Raw genomic sequence first — 20,242 nt, 5'->3', positions numbered from 1 at the left:
TATAAAAGAAAACCAGACATCAGTGCCTGATCTTGGCACCACATCGCCCAAAACCCCACCAGTCTGCTACTCACTGTGCTCCTAAGAAGGCCCGGCATCTCCTAACCCTGACCCTCTGCCATGGATGCAATGCATCTGCACCTGAAAGAAAGTTAGAACATATGTCAAACACCACCAGGATAACTCACAACATGCAAACACCTTATGTCAATCTTGGAATAGCATCTAGAGCCAATGTACACCCAAATTACAGATTTCAACTCCCCAGGCTTGTCCTATCGCAGCAGGCTATGCAGCAGGGCAGAGCAGCTCCGGCACAAATATGAGCAGACACCCCTGACACAGAACGTGACAAACAGGGAAACATTAAACAAGACACATCATGCTTGTGGTGAGAACATTGAGGGGAAAAGGTAAAAGGGACCCCAAAGACACACTAGGTAACACGACACACCGGACAACGTGACACAGTCCAGAGCTGTTCTGCACTGCCCGCCTGAAAGCTGCCATCAAAAGTAGAGCCTCTCCCTTTTGCTGTCCTAAGAGGCCCTTGGGGAAGATTGCTTTTCCCTCTGCTAATTTTTACATCTGCCCCAAGATCTCCCAACCCACCACTCTCCCATCATCCCATCTCCAGGCCGTGGCCCCCAACTTATCTTCTGGATGATGGGTGATGTGAATCCATGTTGCACCTGAAATGAGTCTGCCTCGGAGGGCCCTGTGATGGCCTGATAGCCTCTCAGTCACCTACAACAAAGAAAATCAAAACCAGAGTATGAATTCAGAGTTATGTGGGCCATATCCCAGCAAGTCAGCTACTTGCCCTCTCCTGAGTGTGCCTGGCTCCTTCAGTCTCCAGCTTCATCCTGATTCCAAGGCTGCGGCCTTTATTAGCAGTGGCACCTGGGTTAGAGAAAGGCAAAGTTAAATGGCATTCCTCTGAGTGCAGGGGATGACTCTGTGTGCTGCAAGACATGGGAGTGCCTCTGCGAGGCTTCTGAGAAGCCTTGTGTGGGGGGGGTCCTCAAATAAACACCCTTTCTCACCCTGCTGCCTGCAAACCCCCCCCCACATAACTCCTAACTGGATACCTGCTCACCCTCCCTCTTCCACTCACAATCCTCAACTCACCTGAAGCCTCAATCTCAAACATCATCCCTGACAGTGGGCAGATCCCTCTTGTGACATGATGAATCTGCTGAAATAATTGCTTTTCTTGAGAGCTGAGCAATAACAACTACTTCTCTGCACTGCTCACCTTGACTGCTGCTATCCAGATTGACTTCCTAAAAAGAAATACAAAGAACAGAGCTCTAACAGAGTCACCATACACACTTCTGTTGCAGAGACAAATGGGGCCTCACCTGCTCGGGGGAATCCCCTCACCTGGGATGGGGCCCTCTGGCACAGGGTTAATCCATCTGAATCTGAAAAAAAAAGTTAGGACAAGATTCAAACAGTTGCAGGATAACTGAAGAACTCCAGACATCTTGTGTCCATCTAATAAATCCCATCTAGAATCCAACTACACCCCACACTACAAATTCCAAGTCCCCGGGACTTCTCCTATTGCAGCAGGCTATGCAGCAGGGCAGAGCAGCTCCGGCACAAATGTGCGCAGACACCCGTGACACAGGACAGACAGGACATGACAAACAAAGGGCACAAGACACGGAGAGAAACCTCTAGGCAAGGAAAATGGCTGCGAGGACAGAGAGAATGCAAAAGGAGATGACCGAGGCGAGACCGATGGTGAGCTGATGAGGCTCAGAGAACCCTGGAGGAAGAAGATGCTACACTGAATGATTTATACCAAAAACAGAAAAGATGAATGCCCAGGAATCCTACAGTCAGAAGCCTGTACCTAACCTCATATTACTACAAGTCCTAATCCACCACAATGGATCCAGGTGGGACATAGCTGTCCGTACAGCTCAGAACAAGACCTGAAAAGACATCTGACAGGATGCTTCTAAAGAGAGAACTTTTGACTCGGGAGCTCAGACAGGTATCAGAATCACATATGTGCCCTTGGTGCCAGGCCAAGGAATGCAGAGATCACAGATGCTAAGAATGGTGCCAGGGTTTCTGACAGGCTCCTCAAAGGCCTAAGGTAGAAGACATGACATACACAAACAACACAATGCACAATAGACAAGGGACACGAGACACACTGGGACTGCTCTGCCCTGCCGCACACCTCAGCACTGCCATCAAAAATAAGACTTTGCTTTTATGGGGCCTAAGGGGCCACTTCATGAACACACCCCACCTTCAAAGCTCAAAAACCCCTCCCAGTAATTCCCAAACCAGCACCCTGCTTTCATCCCTTCTGTGTGTCTTAGCCCTCTACTTGTTTTTCAGATAACAGGAGGTGCTGCTCCATATCAGGTGCAAAGAAAAGCCACCTCGTCAGCTGGGAAGGTCCTGCTGTCACCGCGCTGGTGCCTCTCAGACAGCTGTATAAAAGAAAACCAGACATCAGTGCCTGATCTTGGCACCACATCGCCCAAAACCCCACCAGTCTGCTACTCACTGTGCTCCTAAGAAGGCCTGGCACCTCCTAACCCTGACCCTCTGCCATGGATGCAATGCATCTGCACCTGAAAGAAAGTTAGAACATGTGTCAAACACCACCAGGATAACTCACAACATGCAAACACCTTATGTCAATCTTGGAATAGCATCTAGAGCCAATGTACACCCACATTACAAATTTCAACTCCCCAGGCTTGTCCTATTGCAACAGGCTATGCAGCAGGGCAGAGCAGCTCCGGCACAAATATGAGCAGACACCCATGACACAGAACGTGACAAAGGCAAAAAGGACCCCAAAGACACACTAGGTAACACGACACACCGGACAACGTGACACAGACCAGAGCTGTTCTGCACTGCCCGCCTGAAAGCTGCCATCAAAAGTAGAGCCTCTCCCTTTTGCTGTCCTAAGAGGCCCTTGGGGAAGATTGCTTTTCCCTCTGCTAATTTTTACATCTGCCCCAAGATCTCACAACCCACCACTCTCCCATCTCCAGGCCGTGGCCCCCAACTTATCTTCTGGATGATGGGTGATGTGAATCCATGTTGCACCTGAAATGAGTCTGCCTCGGAGGGCCCTGTGATGGCCTGATAGCCTCTCAGTCACCTACAACAAAGAAAACCAAAACCAGAGTATGAATTCAGAGTTATGTGGGCCATATCCCAGCAAGTCAGCTACTTGCCCTCTCCTGAGTGTGCCTGGCTCCTTCAGTCTCCAGCTTCATCCTGATTCCAAGGCTGCGGCCTTTATTAGCAGCGGCACCTGGGTTAGAGAAAGGCAAAGTTAAATGGCATTCCTCTGAGTGCATGGGATGACTCTGTGTACTGTAAGACATGGGAGTGCCTCAGCTAGGTTTCTGAGAAGCCTTGTGTGTGTGGGGGGGGTCCTCAAATAAACACCCTTTCTCACCCTGCTGCCTGCAACCCCCCCCCCCCCACATAACTCCTAACTGGATACCTGCTCACCCTCCCTCTTCCACTCACAATCCTCAACTCACCTGAAGCCTCAATCTCAAACATCATCCCTGACAGTGGGCAGATCCCTCTTGTGACATGATGAATCTGCTGAAATAATTGCTGTTCTTGAGAGCTGAGCAATAACAACTACTTCTCTGCACTGCTCACCTTGACTGCTGGTATCCAGATTGACTTCCTAAAAAGAAATACAAAGAACAGAGCTCTAACAGGGTCACCATATACGCTTCTGCTGCGGAGACAAATGGGGCCTCACCTGCTCGGGGGAATCCCCTCACCCAGGATGGGGCCCTCTGGCACAGATTTAATCCATCTGAATCTGAAAAAAAGTTAGGACAAGAGTCACACTGTTGCACGATAACTGAAGAGCTCCAGATGTCCTGTGTCCATCTACAAATCCCATCTAGAGTCCAACTACACCCCACATTACAAATTACAAGTCCCCGGGACTTCTGCTATTGCACCAGGCTATGCAGCAGGCCAGAGCAGCTCCGGCACAAATGTGTGCAGACACCCGTGACACAGGACAGGACGGGACAGACAATGGGGACACAACACAAACAGAAACCTCTAGGCAAGGAAAACGGCTACAAGGACAGAGAGAAGTCAAAAGGTGATGACCAAGGTGAGACTGATGGTGAGCTAATGAGGCTCAGAGAGCCCTGGAGGAAGAAGATGCTAAATTGGATGATTTATTCCAAGAACAGCAAAGATGAATGCCCAGGAATCCTACAGTCAGAATCCTCTAGCTAACCTCATACTAGTAGAACTCCTAATCCACCATAATGGATCCAGGTGAGGCATAGCTGTCCGTACAGCTCAGAACAAGACCTGAAAAGACATCTGACAGGATGCTTCTAAAGAGAGAACTTTTGACTCAGGAGCTCAGACAGGTATCAGAATCGCATCTATGGCCTGGGTGCCAGGCCAAGGAATGCAGAGATCACAGATGCTAACAATAATGCCAGGGTTTCTGAAAGACCCCTCAAAGGCTAAGGTAAAAGACATGAGATACACAAACAACACATAATGCACAGCAGACAAGTGACACAAGACACACCGGGACTGCTCTGCCCTGCTGCACACCTCAGCACTGTGATCAAAAGTGAGACTTTGCTTTTATGGGGCCTAAGGGGCCACTTCATGAACACCCCCCACCTCCAAAGTAGACTCAGAAACCCCTCCCAGTAATTCCCAAACCAGCACCCCGCTCTCACCCCTCTGTGGGACTTAGCCCTCTACTTATCTCTCAGACATCTCAGGATGCAGGCCCATGTCATGTACAAAAGATGGTGGCCTCTACATCTGGGAAGGTCCTGCTGGCACTGCTGTTCAACAATCTCCTGGTGTTTCTTAGCCAGCTACATTAAAGAAAACCAAATATCAATGCATGACCTCAGCAGCACGCTAGCCAAAACCCAACAATTCTGCTATTCACCATTGTCCTAAGAATGCCTGGTGCAGAAATAGGAACACATGCATAGAGTTGCAGCAGAGAGACTTGAGCAATAACAACTGCCTCTGTAAGTTACTCAATGCTCACCTTGCCCATCTCACCTTGACTGCTGATATCCAGCTTTACTTCCTAAAAAGAAAAAGAACAGTGCTGTAACAGAGTCACACTTTAAACTCCCCCTGCAGAGACAAACAGTGACTGACCTGCTCTGGGGAACCTCCTCACCCGGCATGGGTGGATGGATGGATTTTGCCATGGATTTTATCCTCTTCATCTGAAAGTTAGGACAAAAGTAAAAGGGCTGCAGGATGACTTCACAGCTCCAAACATCTTGTGTCTATCTAGAAATATCATCTAGAGTCCAGTGACACCCCACAAACTGCAAGGCCCCAGGACTTGTCCTATTGCAGCTGGCTATGCGGCAGGGCAGGACAGCTCCGGCACAAATGTGCAGACACCCGTGACACAGAACACGACAAACAGGGGGACATTAAACATGACACATCATGCTTGTGGTGAGGGCCTTGAGGAGAGAAGGTAAAAGGGACCCCAAAGACACACTAGGTAACACAGCACACTGGACAACACAACATAGACCAGAACTGTTCTGCACTGCCTGCCTGAAAGCTGCCATCAAAAGTAGAGCCTCTCCCTTTTGCTGTCCTAAGAGGCCCTTGGGAAGGGGGGCCTCTTAGGACAGCAAAATTAGCCTCTGCTAATTTTTACATCTGCCCCAAGATCTCCCAACCTGCTACTCTCCCATCATCCCATCTCCAAGCCCTGGCCCCCAATTTATTTTCTGGATGATGGGTGATGTGGATCCATGTTGCACCTGAAATGAGTCTGCCTTGGAACGCCTTGTGACGGCCTGTTAGCTTCTTGGTTAGCTACAATAAAGAAAACCAAAACCAAAGTATGAGTCCAGAGTTATGCAGGCCAAATCCCAGCAAGTCAGCTACTTGCCCTCTCCTGAGTGTGCCTGGCTGCTTTAGGCTCCAGCTTCACCCTGATTCCAAGGCGGTGGCCTTTATTAGCAGTGGCACCTGGGTTAGAGAAAGGCAAAGTTGGATAGCATTCTTATGAGTGCATGGGATGACTCTGTGTACTGTAAGACATGGGAGTGCCTCTGCTAGGTTTCTGAGAAGCCTTGGGGGGGGGTCCTCAAATAAGCATCCTTTTTCACCCTGCTACCTTCAAACCTCCCCCCACCCACAATAATTCCTAACTGTATGCCTGCTCACATTCCCTCTCCTAATCACAATCCTCAACTCACCTGATGCCTCAATCTCAGACATCATTCTTGACACTGGGCGGATCCCTCTTGTGACATGATGAATCTGCTGAAAAAAGTGTTGTACTTGACACAACCAGGAACCTCTGGATGCTGCGCTCCTCCTAAAAAAAAATACAAAACAAAACCAGAAATTACAAATGCACTTTACCACCCCTAAACACAAAAGCCAAAATCATGAGTCTAAATACTCCCTGTATTCCATGCTGTTTACTTCACAGAATCTTCAAAGCCTCTATGCTTTAGATGCCCAGAAACACCTGCTGGAAAGAAGTTGAGATGAGCTGAAAGAGCCTCTTCACTGAAATGAGAGGAGAGCTCTTACCCCAGCACATCCCAGAGAGGGAATGAAGCCCCACAGCCAAGGCTGGGGTTAATATACCCCCGATGGTGCCCGCCTCTCGTTCCCATGGCACCCATGAAAAGGGAGGGGGCAAATCCCACCGAGTATAAAAGCCCTCAGAGCAGCTGCAGCTGTTTGGCCTCTCTGACTCAAATTCAAGGGGAGTAAAGTGCTTGTTATAGAAGAAAGTTCTTCAGAAAAATAACAGCGCTTTCTTTTTTGTAGAAACTGCTTTGAGCAAAAGGGCAGCAAACTGGTAAGAAATAAAACTTTCTGTTTAGGCAGCATAACTAGATAGATTGGGTAATTTGCTGTTAACTTACGTAATTATTCCTTAGTGGCTACTAAGTAGTATTTCCCATGTGACTAAGCTGGGTGGAAAAGAATACTAATGGTATGAATAGTCTAAGTCTCCTTGGGACCTCTAATTTAGGCTATCTACATTATAAGGAAAAATAAGAAAAATAAAAGCCTCCCAGGCAGTGTAAGGGCATGTGAGGCTCATCCTTCTCTGAGATACTTGGTCCTACAGCATAGAAAGAAGTGCCCTGAAATGTAGTTTTAAACCCTTAAGATGCTGAAAAAGGCAGAGCTTCCTTCCAGTGAACTCCTTAAAAAGAGGAAATGGGGCAGTTACCTCTACTGAAGCTAATACAATGGTAAATAAATAGTTTCTGCCCTTTAATTTGCTCTCCTTAAATATTGGGAAAAGAGGGGCTTTCCACACTTTAAATCTCTCCAGTGATGAAAAAAGAAGGATTTTTCCCTCAGTTCAAACCCTTAGGATGGAGGGATAGCTGGCCTTCTCCCTCAGTTTGGGCCTCAGGACAACAAAAAGGGGTGGCTACCCTTAATTCAAACCCATAAGAAACATTGTCAAGATTTTCCCCTTCTTTTTAAACTGCCAAATAATAGAGAATGAGGACTCCCTGTCAATTAACACCCCTAACAGCATAGAAAAGGCAGGGATTCTTTCAACTGAGACCATTAAAATTGCAGGGGAATCCAAGTCCCTACCAGTTTGAACACAAAAACTAATGGAAAATGAAGCTTTTTCCCTTTTTTATAAACTCTCTTTCTCCTAATAACCTCTCTCCTTTCTGGGAGTGCTCTGGAGGGTCTGGGGGCTTTGGAGAGGGACTGACACTTAAAAGGGGAAAGTTGAAAGCCCTCTCCTGGAACCCCACTTGCTGCCTGGCCTGCTCAGTTGCTGGCCCTTGGCCAAAAGGGCTCTTCCCTTGGCGTTTTCTCAAAGTGATGCTCAGTGCCCAGGTGGGTCTGGCTGTTTTCTAGTCCGTGCTGGATGCTCCGATCGTCCCTGTTAGTCCCTCTGGCCTAGCAGCTCCCTGTGCAGGTGTGCCCGGGCAACCCTCTGAAAGCAGCTTGTCACACGGGGGCCTGCTAGACCTTGGAGTGGGGGCTGAGGTGAAGAAAGGTCCTGTGAGGAGCTCTTTCCCCTATACAGCCCTTTGTCTGCCCCTTAAACCATGGGGTGCCAGGCTTTCCTTTCTAAGGAAATTAACAGCCTTTCCTCTCTGTGTGCCCATGGCAGAAACTGCAATTCGGCCTCCAAAACTGCAGAGAACAATTTCTCGCAGTCCGCAGCTGCCAACACCAAGAACTCTTGCTGCCCTCGGAGTGCCACGTGCCTCCTGCGGATGGACGTCGACACGCAGCAGGGGTGAGTTTGGTTTTACAGGGAAGAGGGCCAGCACAGGATTTCTCCAGGAGCAAAGCTGCCCCCACCGAGAACTCGGGCTGCTCTGGCAGTGCCAAGCACCTCCTGCAAACTGGCATCAGCAAACTCAGGGGGTGAGTTTTTCTGTGCAGAAATTCTCCCAGACCAAAGCTGAGAGCATCTAAACCTGACCACAACAACTTAGCTGGGTCTAAAACTTACAACCTTTGGACTGGCAGTGTGGGACCCGACCTGCTGTGCCACCGCTGACCCCTTTCTAAAGCATTCCACTGCAGTCCTAAAACTCTGCCTTTTCAGAGGGTGTTTCCTCTGACCCTGACCATAATCTTCAAAATATTCTAGGGAATCACAGAATGGCTTTGAAAAAGCCCCAACAATACCCTGAAAAGTCCCAGAGAAGTCCCTTCCAAAATTCCCTAAATACCTTTAAAAGTCCTGGGAAAAAAACTCAAAAAGACGTGCTCAGTCTCCAAACTCTACCTGTTGCTCTCTAGCCGCAGTGGGTCTGTTGTTCTCTGAGGGTTCTGTCGTTGTCCTGGTGTGTGAGGGTTGCTCTCTGGTCTCGCTGTTAGGGTTGCTGTGTTGTGCTGCTGTTGGGGGAAAAGGCTGTTTTTAGGGGAGCTGGTTAGGCTGAGGTTAGGGCTGGGGTGAGGGGGTGGTACAGCTGTATCCTGTACCCCTGATCTCCACTGGACTGTCCAGCCCTCAAGGCCTCTCCCTTTACCCCTCAACCGGTCCTTCTGCCCCGCAGCCCTCAGCTCCTGTGTACCTTGAAATTGGGTTTCCTATTATTTTGAAACTAGGTTGTTCTGGTATTTTGAAATGCAGTTTTTTATAGGCTGGTTTGTTCGATATTTTTGTAGGCCAAGTTTTTAGTATTTTTTTTTGGCTGGGAGTTTGGTATTTTTGTAGGCTGGGATTTTACCATTGTTGTAAACTGTGGGTTTGTTATTTGAAAACCTGTTATTGGCAGGGGTTTGGTGCACCAAAGTTCAGTGTCCTGGTTTCATTCAGCTTCTTCCACTACAACTAACATAGCAGGGGATCTATTAAATTGCAGGATATACTATATGACGCTTCCTGAAATAGATACAAATTCCAGCTGCAGCAAAGCCCACCACCACATTTATTATAAAACCCAGCCTATAACCTAAAAAAACCAAAAAAAACCTCCAATATATTTTACTGTTTTTATATTTACATTCTATAGTTATATATCTTTGTTTATATATATAATAGACTATAATTTATATGTTATGTTACAATAATATACAATATATTATAGTTTTATGTATTTATCTATTTGATTTCTATATTTCTGTTTACCACTATAATTTTATATTTATTTTTAAATGTATATTTATTTTTATTTTCATCGACATATTAGACCACATAAATTCATTAACCCGACAGATCAGAGCCATAAAAATACTGTACCTTTGTCAGCACCGGTACGCAGTACACGCTCATCCCATCGCAGCACATCAAAACAAAACCTATTTCTATTACTAACAGAACAAACATCCCACACCATTGAACCCTAATAAAAACTCAAATAAACCTAACCGTAAATAACTTTTCTACTGCTGCTTTTTTAAACTAAAGCTAGAAAGCAAAAAAAAAGTTAGAAAGAGAGAGAGAAAATGTATCTTAAACACCCCACAGAACCCTAAAAAGAGCCTCCGAATACACTCAAAATGCCCTACTTTTAAAAAGCCCCTAAAACACCCGTAAAAATCCCCCAAGAACCTTTAAAAAATCCTTAAATAATCCTAAAAGAGCTTTAAAATTAACCCTAATTGTTAAAATTACTGATTAAAACTAACCCTAATCCAAGATGGCGGCGCCCATGACGACACGTGGTTTCCGGCAAGATGGCGGCACCCATGACGACACGTGGATTCCGGCAAGATGGCGGCGCCCATGACGACACGTGGTTTTCGGCAAGATGGCGGCGCCCGTGCCGACACGTGGATTCCGGCAAGATGGCGGCGCCCGTGCCGACACGTGGATTCCGGCAAGATGGCGGCGCCCGTGCCGACACGTGGTTTCCGGCAAGATGGCGACGCCCGTGCCGACACGTGGTTTCCGGCAAGATGGCTGCACCCATGCCGACACGTGGATTCCGGCAAGATGGCGGCGCCCATGCCGACACGTGGTTTCCGGCAAGATGGCGGCGCCCATGCCGACACGTGGTTTCCGGCAAGATGGCGGCGCCCAACCGAAGACGTCACTTCCGGCAAGATGGCGGCCCCCATGACAGGATCTTTTTTCTCGATTTTTGCCGGGTTTTTTGCGCTTTCCGCGGGTCCCCGGGGGCCGGAATGATATTCCGGTTCGCGTGAGGCCGGCGGCGTCGCGAAGAGGGGCATCTAAGACGTCGGGGCGGCCTCTGGCCGCCGCGGCCCGGCAAAGAAGGGTCGGTGCCCGGGGGCGGGGGCACGGCGACGGGGGGCGGAAGTTCGGCGACGGGGGGCGGTGCCTGGGGGCGGGGGGCGGTGCCGGGGGCGGTGCCCGGGGGCGGGGGCTCGGGTAGGGTTGGGGCGGCGCCCGGGGGTCGCGGCGCCTAGGGGAGGGGTGGTGTCGAGGGTGGCCGACGGGGGGCGGTGCCTGGGGGCGGCTAGGGCCGGGGCGGTGCGGGCTTGGCTATGGGCAGTGCTGCGGTTTGGGGGGGTGGGGCCTAGGGGCGGGGCTTGGTGACGGGGTGGGTGCCTGGGTATAGGGGTGGTGTCTAGTGGTAGGCGAGACTGATTATGCTTGATTGGTGTCCGCTGGGGGTCCTGATTAGGAGAGGGTGGGGTTCCTCTATAGTGTATATAGTAAAAAGAATAAAAACTATATGTCCGGTGCAGCAGTAGAAAATTTCAGGCTCCCAGGGAGTAAAGGGTTTGTTTTGTATTTTTCAATTTTTTATTTTTTTCCTTTAGTCCCAGGGAGCCTGAAAGTTTCGACTGCTGCTTTTTTAAACTAAAGCTGGAAAGGTAAACAAAGTTAGAAAGAGAGAGAGAAAATGTATCTTAAACACCCCACAGAACCCTAAAAATAGCCTCCGAATACACTCCAAATGCCCTACTTTTAAAAAACCCCTAAAACACCCGTAAAAATCCCCCAAGAACCTTTAAAAAAATCCTTAAATAATCCTAAAAGAGCTTTAAAATTAACCCTAACTGTCAAAATTACCGATTAAAACTAACCCTAATCCAAGATGGCGGCGCCCATGCCGACACGTGGATTCCGGCAAGATGGCGGCGCCCATGCCGACACGTGGTTTTTGGAAAGATGGCGGCGCCCATGCCGACACGTGGTTTCCGGCAAGATGGCGGCGCTCAGGCGATCACGTGGTTTTGGGCAAGATGGCGGCGCCCATGCCGACACGTGGTTTCCGGCAAGATGGCATCTTTTACGACAGTCGCGCTTTACGGCACCTTTTACGACAGTCGCGCCTTACGGCCGATTTTACGACAGTCGCACTTTACGGCACCTTTTACGACAGTCGCGCTGTACGGCCGTTTTACGACAGTCGTGCCTTACGGCCGTTTTACGACAGTTGCGCTTTACGGCCGTTTTACGACAGTCGCACTTTACGGCCGTTTTTACGACAGTCGCGCTTTACGGCAGTTTTACGACAGTCGCGCCTTATGGCAGTTTTACGACAGTCGCGCTTTACGGCACCTTTTACGACAGTCGCGCTTTACGGCAGTTTTACGACAGTCGCGCTTTACGGCCGTTTTTACGACAGTCGCGCTTTACGGCCGATTTTACGACAGTCGCGCATTACGGCAGTTTTACGACAGTCGCGCTTTACGGCACCTTTTTACGACAGTGTCGCTTTACGGCCGATTTTACGACAGTCGCGCTTTACGGCACCTTTTACGACAGTCGCGCTTTACGGCCGATTTTGCGACAGTCGCGCTTTACGGCCGATTTTACGACAGTCGCGCTGTACGGTCGATTTAACGACAGTCGCGCTTTACGGACGCTTTTACGACAGTCGCGCTTTACGGCCGATTTTATGACAGTCGCGCTGTATGGCCGTTTTACGACAGTCGCGCTTTACGGCCGTTTTTACGACAGTCGCGCCTTACGGCACCTTTTACGACAGTCGCGCTTTACGGCCGATTTTACGACAGTCGCGCTTTACGGAACCATTTACGACAGTCGCGCTTTACGGCCCCATTTACGACAGTCGCGCTTTACGGCAGTTTTACGACAGTCGCGCTTTACGGCACCTTTTACGACAGTCGCGCTTTACGACCCCTTTTACGACAGTCGCGCTTTACGGCCGATTTTACGACAGTCGCGCTTTACGGCACCTTTTACGACAGTCGCGCTTTACGGCGCCTGTTACGACAGTCGCGCTTTACGGCCGTATTTACGACAGTCGCGCTTTACGGCGCCTTTTACGACAGTCGCGCTTTACGGCAGTTTTACGACAGTCGCGCTTTACGGCCGATTTTACGACAGTCACGCTTTACGGCCGTCTTTACGACAGTCGCGCTTTACGGCCCCTTTTACGACAGTCGCGCTTTACGGCAGTTTTACGACAGTCGCGCTTTACGGCCGTCTTTACGACAGTCGCGCTTTACGGCACCTTTTACGACAGTCGCGCTTTACGGCCATATTTACGACTGTCGCGCTTTACGGCCGTATTTACGACAAGTTTTTTCGCCCATCTTGGGGTTTTTCCTTGCTTTTTCCCCTAATTAGCACCCCTACCCAGGTGCCAGCAATCAACCCTAGTCCCCCCCCCCAACCCTAGTACCCGCCCTCTAATTAGCACCCCTACCCAGGTGCCAGCAATCAACCCTAACCCTAGTCCCCGCCCCCTAACCCTAGTCCCCGCCCCCTAATTAGCACCCCTACCCAGGAGCCAGCAATCAACCCTAACCCTAGTCCCCACCCCCTGGGGGTGGGGAGATGTGGGGGGTGGTGTTTAGGGATGGGGACTAGGGTTAGGGTTGATTGCTGGCACCTGGGTAGGGGTGCTAATTAGGGGGCGGGGTCCCTATATACTGTATGTAGTAAAAAGAATAAAAACTATATGTCTGGTGCGGCAGTAGAAAATTTCAGGCTCCCGGGGAGTAAATGGTTTGGTTTGTATTTTTAATTCTTTTCCTTTACTTCCCGGGAGCCTGAAATTTTCTACTGCTGCTTTTTTAATTTAAAGCTAGAAAGGAAAACAAAGTTAGAAAGAGAGAAGAGAAAAGTGAGAGAAGAGAAAAGTGAGAGAAGAGAAAAGCGAGATAAGAGAAAGAAACAGAGAGAAGAGAAAGAAACAGAGAGAAGAGACAGAGAAAGAAGTAAAGCCTGAAAGGGAGAGAGAGAGAAGGAAAAAGAGTGAAAAGGAGAGAAATAGAAAAAAAAAAAAAACACAGGAAGACAGAGAAGAGAAACAAAACAGACAGAAAAGAACACAGAGATAGAAGAAAAGAAGACCGAGAGACAGAAAGAGAAAAGAAAACAGAGAGAAACCAAGACAGAGAGAAAGGAAAAGGAGGTTGAGAAAATGAAGGATGGGAGTTAGAGGAAAAAGAAATTAACTCTAATCCCCACCAAAGTGAAAACTCAGGACAGAGTGAAAAAAGAAAAGACTGAGAGCAAAAAGGACGAACCAAAGAAAAGGAGAACACAGAGAAACAGAAGCAACAAGAGCAAGGGTGAAAGTTATGAAGGAAAATAAATAAGGTGCAAAGTATAATCAAAAGAGAGCAAAATAAATACAGTCATATAAAAGATGAAATTGCCCAAATAAGAAAAGGAAGGGGATGGAAACATAGTTACAGAAGCACAGACACAGTGTCAGAAAGAGTGACAAACAGAAACAAAGGGACAGAGACAGATGGAAGTTAGGTTAGAAATAGAAAAGGAAAGTGAGGAGCAACAGGAAGAAATACAGTGGAAAGAAGATACAAAACCACACAAAAAAAACACAAGAGCCACAGTGGGGGTAGGGAAGGGCAGGGGATCTCTTTATTAGGGGGATTTTACCGTATTGAATGAATGATTTTATTTATACATCAGCAAAATACATTGAAACAGTATACACAAATGTAAATGCAGATAGAAGCCATACACACACTGTTAGAAGTCAAATTTAAATACACAGCAATACACCGCAATACACCATATAATGAAAATAGAAAAAGCTTAATTGAAGATTACAGGAAACCCAGAACAACAAAAGCACCAAGAAAACTACATTCATCTGCCACACACACTCCCTTCAGATAGCACAAAACCTCACCATCCCTCTCATCACAACTGCTAAATTACACCCCAGAAATCAGTGGTCCTTGGGAACGCGGTTCCCGGGAGCCTGCAAAAAATCCTCCTGCCTGACAAAAACCCCGGTCCCTGGAGGGTCCGCGCCCAAACTTTGGCGAAGAACGTCGCCTCGCGGACCGACCGGGACCGAGGGAAAAAAAACCCAGCCGGGGGGAAAAAAAAAAAAAAAACCCTGGCTGGGGATTTTTTATTCTAAATGTAAAAATGAGTTGAAAAACCTGAAAAACCAAAAGCCATACAAGGTTACAACCCTAGAGCCCTTCAACACACACACACTTCCTTCAGCTGACACACAAACCCACACTGATTCACACATCAACCGCTCAGCTAACCCTCTGCAACAATTCACACCACTCCTTGGGAACGCGGTTCCCAGAAGCCTCTAAAAAATCCTCCTGACTGACAAAAACCCCGGGCCCTGGAAGGTCCGCGCCCAAACTTTGGCGATGAACATCGCCTTGGGGACCAACTGGGACCGAGGGAAAAAAAACCCAGCCGGGGGGGAAAAAAACCCCCAGCTGGGGATTTTTTATTCTAAATTTAAAAATGAGATGAAAAACCTGAAAACCAAAAGTCATACACACAAGGGGAAAGCCAGTCAGCATGCGCTCACACACGCAGGAACGAGCGGAGGCAGACAGACACACTCGCTTGCTCCCACACACACTCGCACGCTCTTCCGACTTACACGCTCGCTGCAGCCCTTACTGACAACTCTGAGGAACATGCTTTGACACATCTTCTGGCTGCTGCTCCTTGACTTCAAATGGTAGATCCCAGGGAAATCGGTAGCCTCGGGGACCTGTGAGACAACAGCAAGGCATCAATGAGCGGGTATCTGACAGCTAGGACCTGTCCCCACTCTGGACCTATAAATTTTCTACCCAAAATCCCACAAAAGACAGATAAACGCTAAAGTTTTCATAACTCTTCCACCTAACTGTGACTACGTGCCAGGGCAGGGCAGCTCCGATCATAATTGGTACAATGTAAGTACACACAATATGAACTGACACATACATTGCAAGTGTACACAGAGTGTAAGTACACACAATATAAGGCGATACACTCACATACAGTATAACCACATACAGTATAAGCCAGCATAGGTACATACAATGCAACTACATACAGCATAAGCCATCACAGGTACATACAATATAAGTACATGGAGTATAAGCCAGCATAGGTACACACAATATTGGTACATAAAATACAAGCCAACATAGGGGCATACAACAGAAAGCAGGACTTAGGATAACAATCTGGAAGATTAATTCTTGAGACCTATCTCCTGTGAGAAGATGGAACCAATAGAACTACTGCAGTCACCTGAGGAAGGAGTAAGATGCTCGCTCTAGAAGTCCAAGACAATGGCATGGGAAAAAAGGCACTACCAAAGCTGGTAGTGAGAAGGAACATGGATAACATCTTCTGTAATCCTTCCTGGCTCAAAGAGTAAAAAGGTAAAAATGCCGGAATAAGGAATATCCAGAAAGGAACGTGAGTAGAACAGGAGTGAGATGGCAGGGAGTACTGCCAACAAAGCCTCGAGATGTAACAAAGGCCTGTGACATGGAAGACGACAGACACACGCTATGCAACACAGACACGGATGATGTAACAGACACGGATGACGTAACACAGAGACAAGTGGCAACTTTCCACTTAGGGACATGAGATTGCTAGCGCAAGATGAACCAGAGGCTGATGACTCCAAAGGAAAGGAAGCCCTATGACAACAGCGTGCGTTAATGAAATGTAACTCATTAAAAGAAGTCAGTGCCAAAGCAGTTGAGAAGATGCTCGAGAGGCTCAGCGAGCCTAGAGAAGGAAGTGGACGGCCGAGTGATCGTGGCTATAGCTGCAGACCCGAAGGCGAGCTCCTCGGGGGAAAGATCCGTGACGATGCCGAGTCGAGGAAGGCTGACGACGCAAAGTTCGTGACGCTGTGGAGAGGGGTCGGAACTGCCCTGCCTGGCAAAGGCTCTGATGACACTGAAGAGAAAGCCTCTCCCTTCACTTCCAGAGGGCCCGTCCCACTACGGACCTCTCCGCTAGCTGACATGAAACTGCCCCCTGTGATACTAAAGGTTTTTCCCCTTCTCCCGACCACGGGCCCCAACACTTAGCTTTTGCAGGGGGAGGGGACAAAATCCATCCTCGGTCGGACATGGATGTCAAGACGTTCTCAAGGTGTGTGCTTCGGCACTGCCGTTTCCGAGCTTTGCCTAAGAGCCTCCTCAGAGTACCTAAGACGAAACAGAAAAAGTGATTATTGTCCTCAAAACCGGTAATCCCCGGGAGTCCTGCACACCACTGCCCCGGCTCACCTCAAGTCTCGATTTGAATCCGGAAGGTGCGCAGAAGATACCTGCAAAAACAAAAGGCGCACGCTTAGCATGCTGCTGCGTAACACTCGCCTATGAGTCGGCCTGCCTAAACCCCAACTCACCTGCCCTCCTGTGTTCCTTGGCATGCCTAGGGCAGGGAGACAACCTGGAAAGAAAAAAAGCAGAAAAGCATGCTAAGATACTGAGAAAACACAACATCCCTACCCTGACAAGGATGCCACAGCAGTACCTTAAGCTTGCACCCAGCTGGCATAGGCATGCTCAGCCAACATAGATTGAAAGGGGCCACCTAAAACAAAAAAAAAAACAAACAAGCAGACATGCTTAGAACAGCATCAGAAACTGAGACTGCAGCAATAACAACTGCTTCATTATGCTACTCAATGCTCACCTTGCCCACTCGGCCTTGACTGCAGCTCTCACCCTTGAATGCTTAAAAAGAGAGACAAAGAACACTGCTGTAACAGGTATCAATTATACTCCCTCCACAGAGGAAAGCAGTAACTGACCTGCTCGGGAGAATCCCCTCACACGGGATGGGGCCCTCTGGCCCAGATTTAATTCATCTGAATCTGAAAAAAACGTTAGGACAAGAGTCACACTGTTGCAGGACAACTTAAGAGCTCCAGATGTCCTGTGTCCATCTACAAATCCCATCTAGAGTCCAACTACACCCCACATTACACATTCCAAGTCCCCGGGCCCTCTCCTATTGCACCAGGCTATGCGGCAGGGCAGAGCAGCTCCGGCACAAATGTGTGCTGACACCCGTGACACAGGACAGACAGGACAGGACACACAACGGGGACACAACAGGAACAGAAACCTCTTGGCAAGGAAAATGGCTGCAAGGACTGAGAGCATGCAAAAGGAGATGACTGAGTTCAAACTGACGGTGAGCTGATGAGGCTCAGAGAACACTGGAGGAAGAAGATGCTAACTACTGTTCTTGGAATCAATCATTCAAAGATGGATGCCTAGGAATCCTATGGTCAGAATCCTCTGCCTGCCCTCACATTCTTTCAAGTCCTAATCCACCATAATGGATCCAGGTGGGGCACAGCTGTCCGTACAGCTCAGAACAAGACCTGACAAGACATCTGACTGGATGCTTCCAAAGAGAGAAGAGAGTCTGATGCCTGTCTGAGCTCCCGAGTCAAAAGTTCTATGGCCTGGGTGCCAGGCCAAGGAATGCAGAGATCACAGATGCTAACAATGATGCCAAGGTTTCTGACAGGCCCCTCAAAGGCTAAGGTAAAAGACAGGAGATACACAAACAACACATAATGCACAGCAGACAAGTGACACCAGACACACCGGGACTGCTCTGCCCTGAACACCTCAGCACTGTGATCAAAAGTGAGACTTTGCTTTCATGGGGCCTAAGGGGCCACTTCATGGACACCCCCCACCGCCAAACTGGACTCCAAAACCCCTCCCAGTAATTCCCAAACCAGCACCCTGCCTTCATCCCCTCTGTGGGTCATAGCCCTCAACTTATCTCTCAGACATCTGGCGATGCCGGTCCGTGCCAGGTGCAAAGAAAGGCCACCTCGTCAGCTGGGAAGGTCCTGCTGTCACCGGGCTGGTGTCTCGCAGACAGCTAGATTAAAGAGAACCAAACATCAGTGCCTGATCTTGGCACCGCATCGGCCAAAACCCCACCAGTCTGCTACTCACCGTGCTCCTAGGAAGGCCCGGCACCTGCTAACCCTGACCCTCTGCCATGGATGCAATGCATCTGCACCTGAAAGAAAGTTAGAACATGTGTCAAACACCACCAGGATAACTCACAAGCTGCAAACACCTCATGTCCATCTAGGAATAGCATCTAGAGCCCAAGTACAGCCCCCATTACAAATTTACACTCCCCAGGGCTTGTCCCATTGCAGCTGGCCATGCGGCAGGGCAGAACAGCTCCGGCACCCATATGTGTGCAGACACCCGTGACACAGAATGTGACAAACAGGGGGACATCAAACACCACACATCATGCTTGTGGTGAGGGCCTCGAGGGAAGAAGGCAAAAGGGACCCCAAAGACACACTAGGGAACACGGCACACCGGAAACCACGACACAAACCAGAGCTGTTCTGCACTGCCCGCCTGAAAGCTGCCATCAAAAGTAGAGCCTCTCCCTTTAGCTGTCCTAAGAGGCCCTTGGAGAAGTTTGCTTTTCCCTCCGCTAATTTTTAAATCTGTCCCAAGAACTCCCAATCTGCTACACCCCCATCTCCAGGCCGTGGCTCCCAACTTATCTTTTGGATGATCGGTGATGGGAATCCACGTTGCACCTGAAATGAGTCTGCTTCAGAGAGCCTCGTGATGGCCTGTGAGCCTCTCGGTCAGCTACAATAAAGAAAACCAAAACCAAAGAATGAGTCCAGAGTTATGTGGGCCAAATCCCAGCCAGTCAGCTACTTGCCCTCTCCTGAGTGTGCCTGGCTCCCTCAGGCTCCAGCTTCATCCTGATTCCAAGGCTGTGGCCTTTATTAGGGCTGGCACCTGGGTTAGAGAAAGGCAAAGTTAAATGGCATTCCTGTGAGTGCACTGGATGACTCTGTGTGCTCTAAGACATGGGAATGCCTCTGCTAGAAGCCTTGTGGGGGGGGCCTCAAATAAACAAATAAACACCCTTTCTCACCCTGCTGCCTGCAAACCCCCTCCCAAGAACTCCTAACTGGATACCTGCTCACCCTCCCTCTCCCACTCACAATCCTCAACTCACCTGAAGCCTCAATCTCAAACATCATCCTTGACACTGGGCAGATCCCTCTTGTGACATGATCAATCTGCTGAAAAAATTCTTCTCCTTGAGAGCTGAGCAATAACAACCACTTCTCTCCACGGCTCACCTTGACTGCTGCTATCCAGATTCACTTCCTAAAAAGAAAGACAAAGAACAGAGCTCTAACAGAGTCACCATGTACACTTCTGCTCCACAGACAAATGGGGCCTCACCTGCTCGGGGGAATCCTCTCACACGGGATGGGGCCCTCTGGCCCTCTGGCCCAGATTTAATTCATCTGAATCTGAAAAAAACATTAGGACAAGAGTCACACTGTTGCAGGACAACTTAAGAGCTCCAGATGTCCTGTGTCCATCTACAAATCCCATCTAGAGTCCAACTACACCCCACATTACACATTCCAAGTCCCCGGGCCCTCTCCTATCGCACCAGGCTATGCGGCAGGGCAGAGCAGCTCCGGCACAAATGTGTGCTGACACCCGTGACACAGGACAGACAGGACAGGACACACAACGGGGACACAACAGGAACAGAAACCTCTTGGCAAGGAAA

The 20,242-nt window shown here is 48.9% G+C and overlaps 1 long non-coding RNA gene across 1 annotated transcript; it reads right to left on the bottom strand.

The window, feature by feature from the left end:
- Nucleotides 1–3,769: 3,769 nt before the first annotated feature.
- On the bottom strand, nucleotides 3,770–19,815 carry LOC141728288 (uncharacterized). Its single transcript, XR_012579211.1, has 5 exons — nucleotides 19,670–19,815; nucleotides 19,367–19,446; nucleotides 19,236–19,290; nucleotides 5,057–5,243; nucleotides 3,770–4,874 (listed from the first exon to the last, which is right to left on the bottom strand). It is a non-coding gene; the product is annotated as an uncharacterized LOC141728288 (long non-coding RNA).
- Between the last annotated feature and the right edge of the window lie 427 nt (nucleotides 19,816–20,242).

This window comes from Zonotrichia albicollis, chromosome 2 (genome assembly GCF_047830755.1).
Source record: "Zonotrichia albicollis isolate bZonAlb1 chromosome 2, bZonAlb1.hap1, whole genome shotgun sequence".
Lineage (NCBI taxonomy): Eukaryota > Metazoa > Chordata > Aves > Passeriformes > Passerellidae > Zonotrichia > Zonotrichia albicollis.
Note: the sequence above shows the minus strand (reverse complement) of the source record. Positions and strands in the feature narration are given on the sequence as shown.